The sequence below is a fragment of the Temnothorax longispinosus genome, chromosome 4, assembly GCF_030848805.1.
Source record: "Temnothorax longispinosus isolate EJ_2023e chromosome 4, Tlon_JGU_v1, whole genome shotgun sequence".
Lineage (NCBI taxonomy): Eukaryota > Metazoa > Arthropoda > Insecta > Hymenoptera > Formicidae > Temnothorax > Temnothorax longispinosus.
Genome location: NC_092361.1, coordinates 17,748,332 through 17,765,119, shown reverse-complemented (window position 1 = coordinate 17,765,119; position 16,788 = coordinate 17,748,332). Strand labels below are relative to the sequence as shown.

The following is a 16,788-nucleotide window of genomic DNA, read 5'->3' as shown; positions in this document are numbered from 1 at the left end:
ATTGCTCGACAAAGTAGCGAACAAATTTAGCTTCGACTTCTCGATTTATATTCGCGATAATTACTTTCGCGCTTCCTTAATGAGGTAACGTTTACTATACACAATACCCCCTATCTTCCTTCGCAATTTGAGGCCATTTTTCTACCGAAATTGTCTTGAGATTTAATTAACAAGATACTCATTTGAAAACTTAAATCACAGAAAAGTCGATGTCTAATTAGATGTTTGCTGGAGGAAGATTTTTTCAAAATTCAATAAAGAAAGTATCGCGTTATTACAATAATATAAATCTTATGACATGCTCTGTATAAAGCGCAGTTCTTGTGCAGTGAGGTCTTATAACATGCACTGGCTTCCGATAGTAACTGGACCAAGAAAGAACGTGCGCTAAGAAAATTGGGTTCTTCAGCGTCGTGAGACTACATAACGATTTATCACGTACGATTTATCGCGCTATGCCGAACTATATATCACCGGCAATATTATTCCCGGTAGTTTTTTCATCACATAGAAATTCGTTACTGAAAAAATTGTGTAAAATAAGTACCTACTATTATTTTTTTGATTTTTATAGAAATGAATGATACAACTGTGCAATTTTTGCACAAACTAAGTTTGTATCGATAATAAATATTTAAAATTATATGAAATTCCAAGTATGTAATAATATTATAAAGATCTGTAAGAGCTTATATAAGAATTTCATGACATATGAAAATCGCATGCATATAGAATTATAGAATATCGCAAAGCAACGCGTAAAGTATAAAACTATACAATAACTATACTATTTAACAAGGTAAAATTGTCTTTATGTTTGCCACTAAACATCAATGTTGCGAATAATGTAATTATTACGCATATAGTATAATGTATTCGTTTTAGCTGCGCAATATACTCTACAATTTTTGTGCATAAAATATACGTACAAATACTATTACCTGAAATATAATTCTGATAAAATTATAGATTTCATAATTTGTATGAATCTATCCTTATATATATTCATATATAAATTTTATATACAACATTATACTTTGATAAGAAAAATGATTGTAAAGAAAGCAATTGAGTCATTCTATTTCTAGTTCAAATAACTGACGTTATTTCTTAATAATTTTATTTTGTAGATTAATAGAAATAATAGTAGGGACTGTAAAGAAAGAGTGTAGCTAAAAAAAACGTATTTTTTGTTTGATTGGAATTAATTAAAATTGATTGGCACTTTGGACTCATCATTTCGCGACGTCCCTCGTCGTCCATCGAGGTATCTTCCGCTGCAACAATATCCGGAAACGAGCATTCCCTTGCGTTTTATGTTGATTGCACTTCTCTGTTTATCTCACGTAATGGTACACTCGAATGTTATCGTAAAACGAAATTTGCGAATTTAATCATAAGTTTTATACGCTCGTTATGCTTAATTTTATGTTTATTTCATCTCGTACACAATATATTTGCGTGGGAAATGTGTTTTCTTCTCATTTTTAACAAAAGATATATATTAATTCCAAATAATTTTATTTTATATATAAAAACATTTATTTATATCTACATTTATATATAATATAAGAGAGAAATTATATTTAAAAAAAATCAAGCTCTGTTAATATTTCATTATTTTACTTAATATTATATTACTGCTTGTATTTTTGTACCAATTTCATATCAATGCGTTATTATTATTATTATATATAATCATAATACCGAGTGTGTAATTTATTTTTATTTCGTGTAGGAATATTAATCATCGTGTTTACTTCGAGAAAATGTACAGAAAACTGATATTAATATGTTATAATAAATTTATTGATCACGATAGTATTATTTATGATGACAGAACTCATATTGCGACATATTACCAATATAATTTTGATAATTAATAATAATTATTCAAATACAAAAAAATTTCAAAATGCATTATAGAACTTAGAAAAGAATTATCTCTCTTTCAAACATCTTATTAAGAGATTCATGATAAAATTCAAAATTAAATACAATACCAATAATGTACAATACCCAATTTGTAAGAAACACCAAATGTAACTTTCTCGAAGTATTGACAAAGCTAGCGATAAGAAATTGTTATATTATATTAAATTATTTGTATTGATATTAATTATATCATTATTATAATTAAATTATCCGTTGATATTAATTATAATCGTGATATATGATATCAATTCTCCACATTGTGCTAAATATTCGCGCCTCATTAAACGATTCTATTTTCTACCGAATATACAACGACCAATATCGATCGTAATGCCCACAGTTTCTAAGATATCGGTTAAACATTACTATTACATTGTATGTCGTAATATAAGTACCGTTGTGACAAAATATAATAAAGATATAATGGAATCGCGTTATAATCCAAATGATATTACTTCAATTGCGGAATTGTTTTATATATTTCAGCACATTGAACAGTATATTATAAAATTTTTCGAAATAGATTCCAATCGGAATTGTATAGTTATTTCTATTGTGTTTTCTAGGGAAAACGGAATAATTCCAGTCATAAGAATAGTTTCATAATGTGTACTCTGTATTGCTATGTTGTCCCGCCGGGCGAGATTTTGTAGTGCCGCGTATGGTGCGTTCAATTTATACGTGACTTTGACCGAGCTCGCACCTTGTCAAACAATATGTTACTCGTATGGTTGACTACGTCGAAATAAATACGGCTGTGCATACAATTTATACGTGCCCAAACTTCCTTATCCATAAACGCATGAAAGAACGGGGTAGCGAGTTATTACAATAGCACACTACAATTAATATATAGGGGTATATTAGGATATATGTATCTAACTATTATTAAATAGACTAGTTTAAAGTCATAAAAATAAGCAGATATAGATTAATAACTGTAGTAAATAATTAAACATTTATACGTCTAATGATTTCAGACGCACTTTTCTCAAAACATTATTTTCAAAAATAATATTTTGAGAAAAGTGTGTAGTCACGATAACTCAAACACGGTTTACACAATCAACTTAAAATTTTGAAGTATTAAAGTATTAAAGTTCTAAAGTAAAAGTTTAATGTAATAATATTCTGCATCAGTTCACGGAGACTTTTTCCTATTATACTTTTAATTTTTTTCCTAAGTCTAAAAAACAAATTCTTTTTAAGAAAACAAAATTTCCATGTTTAAAGATGTATTTAGTTTTATGAAAAATAAAATATTTCTGAATTTCTTCCGCAAACCGAAAATGACAAATATAAAGTTAAAAAAAATTCCTACTTTTTGGTCTCAGATAATTTATCGAAGCTAAAATTTTGGCCACTATACAGGCACGCATGGATTGTAATAATTATTTAAGACTATTAGATTGTTTATTATTTAAATATTTTTGTTATAATTTTGTATCTTAACTTTATTATTAAAAATATGTTTTCCCAACTAAAAAATATTGTCTCTTTAAATCTCTTTAAATAATACTTTTATCCTATTTTTCAATTCGCACATTTCTATCCTATAACCGCTTAATAATAATAATAAATATCGTGAAATTAGCTTAAAATTATAATTTCTCTAGCTCTTTATTTGTTTTCGTCAAATAATAATTCGAATGCTATTCGCATCTTATATTTTCGTATAGGAGAAATCGATTCGAAATCTGTCGAAGATTTGAGCTGATTGGAATACTGAGAATTCTAGGGCTGTATAAACATTGACTGATTCGGTCAATTGCGACCCTCCATTGCAAATTTGAGAAGCTCGCCGTCAGCACGGCGCCACGGAAACCGATTAATCGCCGGCGGCGTTAATGGATTTAACGGGTAAGAGCCGGTTATCATCTGGTTATCGGCCCCTGCGGCTGAGGGTTTAGCCACTCAAGCCCCTGTACTTGTATTTCGCCCGGCATCGATGAATACTGTCATAAAGAAAATTGTACCAAAAATAAACCTTCATTACGCATCGTTAAATTCGATGAGGAACCAACTCTCTGAATATGTCAATTTCAATTTCCTTGAAAACTTTTTTTTAATATTAAAAAAAAACTAATATAATTTTAAAAATAATAAATTCCTAATGCTATTGCCTATCTCAGAATAAACGAGAAACTGGCAGCCGCGGTTTAATAACAATAAAGATTTTGATTAGAAATAATCTCTCGTGTGATTTATTTTAAATACATCTACAATTCGTAACAGAAGTCGAGACAGAAGTTTATATAATCTAAATCCATCTTAGGGATCACATCTATAATTCATATTAGAATTCCGAATAAAATTATAAATAAAATTCTATCCTAAAATCTGATGCAAATTATCATTGAAAAAGTGAGTTTTATATGTACGCTATATATAATACATAAATAATATAATAAACTATTTGCAAAATCAAAAAATACAGAATATATATAAAAATGCACACGTGTATCGAGAATGCACCAAGTTATAATAGAACTTTGTCTTAAATTTTATAGCAAATCGTGCTTTTATGATCTCTCTAAATTACTATTTGTATTCTATAGGTAACGTTAGGTGTATAAAATTAAAGTTGGTTATTTAAATACTCGAAACAATAATTGCGATTTATGTTTCACGATTTTTATTTCTTCACGATGTATTATGAAAATAACGTAGCATAAGTAAGACTTGAAATCCTAATCACTTAAAAATCCTAATTTAACGAATACTGTTTGAAACTGGAATATTTTTGAGCGAATTCGAGGGATAAAGTAATCATATAAATTGTACTTGTGAGCTCGTCTAAAGTTTCGGTTATCGTTACGTGAATTGTTTCGTGTATACCATTTCAGTTTCTGTTACTTTTCATCTTCCTAATGCAGACTGCATATGTGCACAACGCGTACGTGAGTAATCATATAGGTATACATATAGAAGATATACATAGAAGGTAAAGAAGAACGCGAGATCTACCGGCTACATTTATGACATGATTTATACAGGACCGGAACTTGGTTTTCTCGAGCTTCTAATGTTCGTTTTCGATATTAACGGTCACTCTATACAAAGAGAGATCGTTTGCATCATCTTTAAATTACTCGCAGGCGGAGTGTTCGTAGTTGGCATTTAATGGTTCTGGATAGTTCATGGTTCATGGTAATTGAGTGCATTACGGGGAACTAAGTTTCGCCGTAAACGATTTATCGGAGTATCAGAGCACCCTCAGTTGGGATGTTAAATGAATTTCGGCGATCTTATTTTACTAAAAAAAAAAACTTAACGCGACTGAAGATACGCGAATGATGGCGTGCGTCGATAAAATTTTGAAAAATAAATGAGGTTTAAACTGTTTACAGCGTCAGACCACTCATTTTGAGCTTCAAAGGGTTCGATGTTTCGACGAGTACACTTGCGTGCGTGCAAGTACGCGCACGCTGCGGGAGTGTTTGTTAGCTTTTGCCGCGCGATTGAGATTAAACATGCAATTAAGCTTCTAACACTGGAAAACACGCTGGACTACCAGGGCAGAGTGGAAAATCGATATTAATTTGATCAATTAAAACTCTTATTAAAAATAATTGTTTATCGCTTACGATAACCGTAATTAAGTTTTTAACCATTATATAATTATTATATTTATAAGAAAAGTATTTGTCTAACCTATTTCTTTTTGGAATAATTTTATATAAAAAAAAAACAAAGGTTGCCTCATTTAATATATTAATAAAAATAAAAACAATTTAAATTAACACACATATTTTTTGTAAAAATATTTTTTATCTGTATGTCAAATTATCTCAAAAAAAAAAAAGATGATACGCAAACGTCTTTTGATCAAAGATGCATTTTTCCAATTATATTTTAACGAGATATGCAATTTCTTCTTCAATCTATAAAACTTAATTATAACTTATAAGTTAAACTTTATGCTCTAATTATCTTAATTATCGACATTTTCCCTTCTGCAAAGAAAACGTTGTTCTTGTCTGATTGAATCCTCTGCTTTCCCTCATTTACTTTCATCCTCCTGTTTTTTTTTTCTCTTTAACGTTCGGTCGGCCGATACGCAATACGCTATTGATTCCTCCGCCATTGATTACTTCTTGAACACGTTACATCAGACTTATGTAATTGAAGACGAGAGCGAGAGAGCGACGCTCTCCTTTATGACGTTTCGAGTCGCAGTGTAGCGCGACTCGCACAACGGCTTTTCAATAGGCTACCGTCATTTCGTGCGTCCGTTATCAATCGCTTTGTAACGTTCAAGCCGCAGTGCGGCTCTATCGTGAAAACGCATCCGGCAACCAGTGAAATCAGCAACGGAACCCGAACCCGCTCAATAGCGTTGGAATCGACGAAGATACCGGCCGTCTCCTCTCAGAAAAACAACCAGGAGGTCGTTAAGAGGGAATCGGGAGACAAAGTCATCGATTGTGCTACATATCCATTCGACACGAAATGGTTTTCAATAAGATATTGTCTTGATATCGTGCTCTGATAGCGTTTTGCTTTCAAATCATATCACATTTTATGGATACCGCGCTATAAAAGATGAGTGAATGAAAATGGTATCGGAGAGAATTTATTCCAGTGAAATTGAATGGAGAGAATGGAGAGATATATAATAATAAAAATATATTGATAGAAACTTATTGCGCCATTGTTAACTTATAAATTGCGCCCGAAATTGCTCGACCATCCGTGTTGTGTTTCATGAAATTTTTAGTAAACAATTAAACGCAATCGTCTGTGTCATCCTGAAATACCGTGAATACTAACTCTATTTCCAAATACATCTGTCCGCTTAAATTGTATGGCTTATTGATCTCTAGAATCAGCCATTAAGAGGCAGCCCGATTGTTGGCCAAAGACCTCCATATATCTTTATCAATGGATTAAAGTCCTTAGGATAGCCATGTCAGATGGCAATCAATACTGCTTAGTGATCGCTAGCTATTGGGAAGCGAGATTAATCCTTCCGACATGAAACATAAGCTGCTCAGACGTAACGCATTCAATTAATTTATGTTATCGTACATGATACGTAAGATATAATATCTGATCGAACATATGGCTGAATGAAATCAAAAGATTGAATCGCTTTCACGTGAGAAAGACCAGAAATTAACGGCTGAGCCTGATGATTATACGTGCGCCGAAACAACTAACTTCCGGCGGCATCGAAATGAGTTACGCGGGAACGACGAACGCGAGGCATTATTCAGCATCCGTGTCAAGGCTCATGAGACGATTTAACGCGATCCACGATCCACCGTCGCCCGAACTACCCCCTCGTAATCTCGCGCCAGCCGTCGCGCGCGCAATTTCAACAGACTTCATCGCAACGTCCCATCTACATCCATGATTCCACGTCCTTCGGGGCGGAAACGATCGAGCCGCGCATAAAGGAATTTCATGGCGATTAGCGAACATCCGCTTCCGCGTCCAGCCGATGAGGTTTCGCAATCCGCGTGTGAAGGGAGGATAATTGCGGAAGCGCTATCGCACAAATCTGGCAATCAGCTTGTGCTAAGTCTCTTGTACGCTAAAACGTGCATATGTATATATCTATACACGTAGGACATTCTGGAATACAGATCGTCCGTTTACCATCCATTAAAATGCATTAGTCAATGCAGGGAAAGGGATTAAAAGTCAGTAAAGCTTAAATACATTTTATAGAAAGGTTTGAAGCCATGACAGAAAATGTACATAAATTTATTACAATTTGCATAAAAGAATTTGTATAGAGGAATTTATATACCTTTATAGGTATATTTATATATGTATTGATGTGTATCAGGTAGTATAAAACTCAAACTTGATTTTTTTTAAGACATTCCTTCCATTAAAAATTCATTATAAATATTGAAAACACTGATTTCTTTTTAAATATTTTTCAAAACTTTCGTAAACTTGACTTTCTTAAACTTTTTAATATCTCTTCAAAAATAGGCAGTCTTTAATTTGATTTAAACTGATATTAAAACTCTGTTATTTTTAAGGAAAACTTAAGTTTGACTTAATTTTGTTTCTTATAATTATTTTTTAAAATCTCAGTATCAATTTTCAATTCTGTATAAATTTTATTAAACAATAACGAAATAGTAAACTTTTCATTGTGATTCCTGCATCGTACTGCAAGACGTAAATGGTAGTTGTTCATTTTCTATGAGAGTTTGCACGTTACTATCGTCCCTATAAATTCCATAAGCTCCTCCACCCGGTCGTTCCGGAAAGTAATCGAATTTACAGCACGTAACATAGATGCGATATAGATATTATTATTATGAAAACGCGATTTGTGCTGCAATGCCGTTATCTGTAGGAACTGCGACGGTGAATGCGAGTAGAGTGTGAAACTTTATCGCAACGTTTCGATGATGCACATGCAAACGTAACATATTTATGTAATATGGCACACAAGTTTAATATAATAGGCAAAGCGATATAATCGATATCATATTAAAACTCTACATTACTCATTACACAAAAAATTCTATTTATAATTTCACGTTACATACGTTACAAGAAACATTAAAAAAAAACCACAAGTACATGTATAATCAGAATACTGTGAATGTGTTGAAAATATAATACATCAAAATATGTGATATATTTAATTGTAAATCGAATCTGATCTCACTTTCGAATTTTTTGTCACAAATTATTATACGCGAATCGTCTAAAACGATCTTCAAATTACACACTTCATTCCATTTTGCTTCGTATATTGCGTTATCAAGCCGTGTTCTTCTACCTACAATAGTCATGGCACGGCATTATTTGCGGAACAGTATTACAGAGCTTGCTCAGTCCGGGCGCTAACTTTCCTCCCACCGCCCTTTTCCTCAATATAACGTGCACAATCTCGAGATTCTATTCGACGAACGGCGAAGTATATAGGAAGCGCATACGTGACAATTCGCGCAATGTGCGCGTTGAAAAGGATAAGGCGCGAGCGACAGGATCGAAGATAATTTACGAGAGTATATCCTCAACGGACGCGTTCGATACTCGGCACGTGTATACCGAGATGCTATGCGCGTGAGAACAACCCTCGAGATAAAACTCTTGAGGATAACGTAATTTTTAAATTCGCTATTGAGTCAGTGGGGGGCACACGTGTTCGCCAACCCCATCGTGGCTTTTTCCACTCAAATCTTCCCGCGAGTTTTCGTCACGGAACAAGACCGGGGCTTTTTCCCTTTTTGACGCACCGCCCGCTCGAAGTGGATGGATCTCACCATGGCACTACTGACAAATGACATCGCGATACGCCATTCTGTATTCCGAGAACCAGGAAATCCCCATTCTCTCTCTCTCAAGCACTCAAACCGCCTGGCGACGACGGGGACTCTCGAAACGATGCCGCGCGATTATCCGTCTCGACTGTGTGTGCGTTCTTTTCGTGCGATGGAAAAAAAGCCGCGATAAAAAGAGCTCCCTAGATGGATACTTCTCGTGCCGCGCTGCAATCGACATCGGACTGACCGCGTCGGGAAAGCACAGAGAAACGCTCATTTGCACGTAAAAGCCTTCGATAGCGTCGAGTCCCGCAACCCGCAAGAGGAGGAAATTTCAGTCCGGCAATAAATTTTCCCCGTCGGAATAAATAATACGTTCGACGCAGTTATTTCTTAATGAAACATTTTCCGTGAGTTTATACGCATGTGTACGTTGAAATTTTTATCAAGAAATTGTCAAGTTAAAATTGTTAAGATAATTTCCATAAGATATCGTGTTATTCAAAGAAAAATATCGTTTGTATTAATAATAGAATGGAGTTTGTGTTAGGTACTTGTTAATCTATTAATGTAGATATTGGCGCCGTTTATTCGTGATCCCACTATAATAATTATATTATTCAACCACAGCAATTAAGATTTAAATAAAAGAGATACAGAGATACAATAATGTAACACTACCAATTTGTTCTATTTATAACGAATATAACTAATAAATATATAAACGTTTCCTATTTCATATAAAGTGATATTAATTTGCATACATAAAAGCTTCAATTCTCGTCTACAAGTCAACATCGTCGAATTTTATCTTGTCGCTCGCGACCCTTTAATGAAAACGCGTCGGGCACTCGAACGAACAATCTACGAGGACATAAACAGGAATGGAACATTCCCGAGATGAGTTCGCGTTTTTGCATGAATCGCGTGAAAAAAACTCAAGCGAGAGGAAAGCAATGACTGCATCGGTGCTTTTGTGTACGAGAGATGCATTCAACGATGCGCCTCGCGTAAGAATCAAAACGATGATTAGTGTCGTTTTTAAATCGCGAGACGGCATGCCGCTATTTGCATGCGAAGGCAGCGGTGATTCGACGACGCTCGACGTGATTATCTCTTTAGATATAGTAATACAGTGTGTCGAGAGAATACACAGTTTTTGCCTGATTGCCGCGCCATATTAAATATGTCGGTATATTCATGCTATTCATAGAAGTCTTGCGACCGCCGTTAAAATATCAAGGTCTCTTCTTTATTGTATCTTCAGATCGCTTTTACGACCCATAAAAGTTGTGGTTTTCGAATAATATTTAGTCTGACTCAGGACGATCATTCCTTTCTCTATAGTACGATTTGCACGGTAGCGAAAAGGAATTAAAACATTTATGCATTTTTTTAAGAAGGTAAGGATATTCACATTTTTTTTCTATAATCAAATTGATTCCATATCAAATAATCCCAGCTTGATATTAATTAGGCATAATGTCTCTTCTGACATATCTCTATTTTTAAGGAAAATTTTTTGAAATCTGTCTTTTAATTAAAAAAAGAAATGTTTTCGAATATATACAACGTGTTTAAATTAGTTTCTTTATACAAATTCAAAGGAAAACGCGAAAACGGTTAAGCGAGATGGTTTTCTTTAAGATTTAAAAATGTTGATATATAAATGATATATGTCCGGCGCTTCTTTTTCATTATTCACTTTTCAGTATCGATGTCGAATAAATGACAAAATACCAGCGATACCTTGGTTTTCTCGGCGCGAAGCAAGAATAATAGCTTTGATGTACTGAGAGGTAACGGAACGAAAGCCTAGTTTCAGCAAGTACCAAGATAAAGAGGTCGTATATTCTTACGGAAGAATGGGTGGTTTATATTACGGTATCCATTTTCGTGAAAACCACAAAAGATGTTTTTTTAGGCGCTATCATGTCTTTTCAACCGATTAACCCGCCGAATTGCCCGTTATCATGCTTTTATCGTATTTTGTTTGTTATTTATCATTTACTTATTCTACGTAGAAAACGGAAAACACTGTAAATCCCAAAAAAGAATTTTAAATAATGTTCTGCCTAATTAAAAATATAATTATAAATAAAGCATTGGAAAAAAATAACAATATAATTATGTCAAATATGCTAAAAAATAATTTGCACGTCATAAAAATGCGAAAAATAAAATATTAAAATGTAAACATCTCTCTCTCTCTCTTTTTCCCTCTAACAAATATTTTTTCAATTTATATTGTTAGGTATTTTCAATTTAATTTACATTTATTTTATATTGAGAACTGTTTAAAAATCAATATTTGTCGAAATATGCGAATAGACAAGATTGTTATTGTATAAAATATATCGGAATAAAATATTTTCAAGAGAATATATGTCGGCAATAAAAATTTGAACATTTGCAAAATATTTTAAAAATTTCTATTAGTGATCAAATAGAGAGAAAGAGATGATACGCGCGATAGTTCAGTGAATCAATCGGAATACCGTTTAATTAAATGCATTTATGTTTAATTGCGTTTGATTAATCGAATTAATATTACAATCTAAAATTGTCCGAAAAATATCAGTTAAATTGAATCAAAAACACTGATTGCCTATTACCGTGCATTATAATGTTATACCGTGCAGTATAATTAAAACTGCATAGATTCTCTCATTACTAATCAATTTTAGTTACGCTCAGTTTAAATCATATTAATTCTTTATTCATCAAAATACAGCTTTAGAGAGTATATAGATACCTAATTAATATGCTGTTGCAGTCTTATACATAAATATATGAAACTAAAGAATTCATAAATATTTATGACACACTAGAGACATGCAGAAATTCTCATCCTTCGCGACGCAACGAAATTTTTCTGATTCACACTGTGCGACGAATGCAATTCACTTTGCAAGCTTAACAAAGTGTATATTACGAGCAGGGATTCTCGATGTAATATTACATACTTATTCTTATCTATGTCATAAAGCGTTGTGACTTACTTTGAACACGAAGAAATCATAATTGCATCGTGCATGCAAAATGACGGGAAAAATGATTGGGAAAAGACACATGGAAGCAGCGCATGACCTGATTTCGAATAAGCATCAACCATTTAAATAAAACCGATCAGCGAGAATGATATACGCGATGCTTAATAAATTATGTCAATCAGCGTTGTTGCGTATAACCTCGCGGGAAAGTGTTTAATTTTTATGGATTGCAATTAGTCGTCAAATGACATCGCGTATACGATCGTGTTCTCATTAAAAGCGTGCTTTAATTTATCGATGACATTGCTCGGCGTGAAAAACGGAGCGCTAACGGAATCGGTATTTTACTGCTTTACTCCGGAATCGTGCGCACGTACTTCTCTCGAAATAGTAGTACAGAATTAACCACGGACAACCCCACACACCAGGAAGTCATATTTCAGTACCCGATGCAGTTATGCGGCAATCAAATTTTTCCGCGCACGTCCTATGAACTCCCTACAGTTGGTGTGTTTTGACGGAAATTCAAGCGATTTGTTGAGAATACACAAATAACCTTCGTGCTCTGCAAATGCTTTTCACGTTTACGAATAATGATCAGAGAGAACTGAATTTTAAGAATATATCTATAAATTCTTATAAGTATATCTTGATGTTTTGCATATATTAATACATAAGTAATAAATTATTATTTCTCTACTCGTATTAATATTTGTAATAAATAATTATAACATGCGATAGATAAATAAAATTAATAACGGTTGAATAGGAATTTCTGTTAAACCATTAGCGTAAATAAATCGTGAAAAATTTAGGAACGTCAGGTATTTGTGAAGTATCGATAATAATGATCCCAATACCCAACGATACATATTATATTAAAGATTCGAAATAAATTAAAGTGCATGAGCGTAAGTGATATATCTGCTGTACTGATTCCGAGATTTTCAAGATAGGAGAGAGAAACGGTACTAGAGAAAAGATCGATTCGCGAAGAGCGATTTTATTACAAGCATCCTCTGCATCTCTCTAAAAATACCGAGTTAAGTTCACACAATATCGAAAGAACTTTCGAACTCTACTTTCAAACTGAAATTAATATTAACAGCCATGCTATTGCCTCTGATACCGTATTATGTAATCAGCATTATAACATAAAAATTTTTAAATTCGCGTTTATCTTGAATTATGAAAATATTAACAGTTACGAAATAATATAATTGATTTCATTAAATAATATAATTAAAATGATAAATTGAAGAGATCGCAAGGCAAGACAAATACAAGAAACGGTAAGAAAATGGTAAATCTTCCTTTCGTTTTCTTCGAATGTCAGACGTCAATCCAATTAAATGACGAATGTTTGAACTATCGTGATTTCCTACATAAACATTGTACAATCACGCGATGGTTTCCTTGAATTATTTGGCTTCAAGATCAACAATCTCCATTTGATAGCATGGATGCCGAGAATTTACTCATCTTTGGTGAATTCGATATGATAATCAAACAACACGTTCAACAAACTCTACATATTGCATTTGTGGTTCGATGCTGATGCGTCTGCATTTTGATCTTCGCATATTTGACACAGCTATTCCTTTAGATATACAAAAGATGTGCCTTCAGACTATTTTCAGAAAGTTCTAAGAAATGAAAAATTGAATGTTTGCGCGGTGAAATAGATTCCCTTCTCGAAGAAATAAGAGAACCATCCATTAACTCGTATTTCTACTGTCACGTAGCGGGAGAAACTCTCTTAGAATACTAACTTTGTTTATAATATATTTATTATATCATAGTATATTATTATTGTAGGTGGGAGCCCCACATTATACCTGAGGCCGACCCCAGGAGCATGCGGCATACGTAAATTCTCCTCGACTTCCATCTTAGGGAGGCTGTATGTCTTAGGCATTTTCTCCTCCTACGTAAAATTAACGTATCTTTCCCTTTTTCGTGAATTATTCGTGAATTATTCAATTAATTATTTAAAAAATTAAAGATAAAGTTTTATTTTTATTCTAAGTCTCGATTTTTTTCTCAAGCCTCATCAGGCTGAGGATGATAAAGGATTCTGTTCATAAAAAATCAGATTTCAAAAATTGGAGATATTGAAAAATGAAGAGTTCAATAAATTGCCAGAGGCATGGATGGCAGCTTCGATCTACTTCAGCTGCACTGTAAAAATGACGGAACGCGGAATGATGGGACCGTGCGAATCACGTTGACAGACCGATTGACGTCATTCCTTACCGAAACGCTAACATCTGAGAAATTGCATTGCGCTCGGGTCGTCGATCATTGCGATCGGCAATCTGACCTAACGCGTCCGTCCACCTTTGGAGAGGCAGAATGCTTTGGCACAAAGCACTGTTCCAAAGGAACCGCCGAATTCAACGTGTCGTAACCAGTAGGGTGTTCTCTGCTTTCTCTGTCCTGTCAAAGGACGAAACTTGTCGTATCCGATTACACTAGTCTGATTGTCCATTGATTGTCCTTTGATCCTTTGATCACACTATCAAATATTCAAAAATAATATTGCGAAGAATTTTCAGAATAAAAACACAGCTTTTGTAGCATTTATTCGTGTTTAAGACAGAATTTATAAAACATGAAGTTATAATCTAGATCAAAATCCTCTTTGCATCTGTGCGTTGTCATAAATCATGTTATCGTTCTAAATTAAATTTAATTACAGCCAGAGTGCTCGAATAATAATGTATCATTTAAAATGAACGTATAAAGTTCATCGTGCATTCTGGCGCTATGCGCGTACCCCCTCCCCCCACACATACACACACATGTAAAATAATTTAAAAAATATTCATTTGAAGGTAATGGATCTCTTGATGATAACGAGATAACGACAGGTGTATAAAACAGAGTATCTGAACGGTGATCTAAATACCTATATTTATTTCGATCGAGCTTTACCGTTATTCGCAATTTTCGTTATTTTGTGCGTAATGAAACGCATTAGCAACGTAAATTGCAAGCCGCGCGTAAAGTGCATATCGCGCGCACCCCTTCTCTCTCTCTCTCTCTCTCTTTCTGGGTATAGAGGGCAAAATCGATGGCTGTTAATATTCAGCGCATCGTCAACTTGCCTCGATCAAACTTCTCGTAAGCAAAGGGGTTAAACGCACCTGCGCTATTTGACGATTAATCAATGTCATTCCAACTTTATTTCAACGTAGAAATACTTAATTTTCCGTAGGATTATAGCTAGTCGAGCACACTTTCCATGGCATCTGAAGAAAATTTACTTCACGGTTGGATGACCGATAGTTCTTTCGATAGATAGATAAGAGCTCAAGTTAAAATTCTCTGCATGAAATAATATTCTACAGTAAAAAGTAATCGCGGTAAAATGAAGATTATCATTAATTTGGTTTTTTGTTATGACTATAATTATTAATCAGTTATTACTGACACTTTTTCTTACAAGATAATCTTTATTAAAAGAATTTTGCTGTTTATAAGAAAATATATCTTTGTAATTGAAAGCATAGAGCATTTTTAATTAATTAAATATATTTTATCATAATTATTATACGTAAATAAAGAATGCTCTCAAAATAAAGAAAAACTTAAAATTTTGATTTCTGAATTAAGTATAATAAATCACATAATTATTATGTTTACATTATAATGGAAGTTTTAATCGATCGCCGTAGGGTTACAATTCTCATCCATCACTACCCTTCTCCTCTCACTTAACCCTTTGGACCAACGGCTTAACGTCTTTTTCCGAAAGACGGAGTCCAGTTTGCTCCGCACAAGAGCCTATCTTGCACGGAGGGCGCAGCTTTCGAAAAATAAATTCCATGTTTACATGCTCTAGTGGACTCGAACCTGGTTCTTCAGATTACGAGGGCGCTCTACCACTAGACCACACTGCCGCCCACATATTTATTAATAAAATATTCTGAAAATTTATTGTGTCTTTTAATTTGTGGACATTATTTGTTTAAATCTCTGAATTTAAGATACTTGGCGTATTTTGAAGCAAATTTATATTTCTTATTAACGGTAAATCTTTTTAAAAACAATATAAAATATCTGTTATATAACGAGAGTAAAATAAGCCTGCCATTCCTCTATCAATTTCCCACTTCCCCTCCTTTTATCATTGATTTTGTATTGTATTTCATGAGATAAAAACTTTTGTTTTTATTTTCCAGAAGCTCTAACCGTCATACCGGGAATGTGCCATCAGCATCGCCGTGATCGAAAAGCTGTCGATCGGATAAATCAAAAGGTATACAGAAAAGAAGCTACAAGAACAACGGATGTTTACTATGGATCCTACACAATATATCGTGTACGCGTGCTTGTGACGTAATTAAAAAAAAATAATATTACACGTACTAGCGATAAGAGCATGCATGTATCAAGCTACGGGCGATAGGCTCGAGAATAAAAAGCGTTATAAAGAATACGAATTATAATTATAATTACGTCTTGATCAAAATGGCCTGTCCACGATGTATTTACTCTCAATCATAATAAATGGCGCTTCTGTAATATACTGTTATCACTCTCTGTTTAAGAATCGTCCGCTTCACCGTAATTCCTAATCCTTTATGTTAAAATATAATTTCTGTAAAATTTAT

The 16,788-nt window shown here is 33.5% G+C and overlaps 2 protein-coding genes across 6 annotated transcripts in view; one reads left to right on the top strand and one right to left on the bottom strand.

The window, feature by feature from the left end:
* The window catches only part of LOC139811346 (prolactin-releasing peptide receptor), a 62,114-nt gene extending 45,415 nt beyond the window's left edge, over positions 1–16,699 (top strand). For all 5 annotated transcript variants that reach the window (XM_071775588.1, XM_071775586.1, XM_071775587.1 and 2 more), the window contains exon 4: positions 16,357–16,699. The gene's annotated coding sequence lies outside the window, so the exon portion shown is untranslated. The remainder of the gene's footprint in view (positions 1–16,356) is intronic.
* The window catches only part of Yeti (yeti), a 124,551-nt gene that overhangs the window by 65,180 nt on the left and 42,583 nt on the right, over positions 1–16,788 (bottom strand). The gene's annotated exons all lie outside the window — the stretch shown is intronic.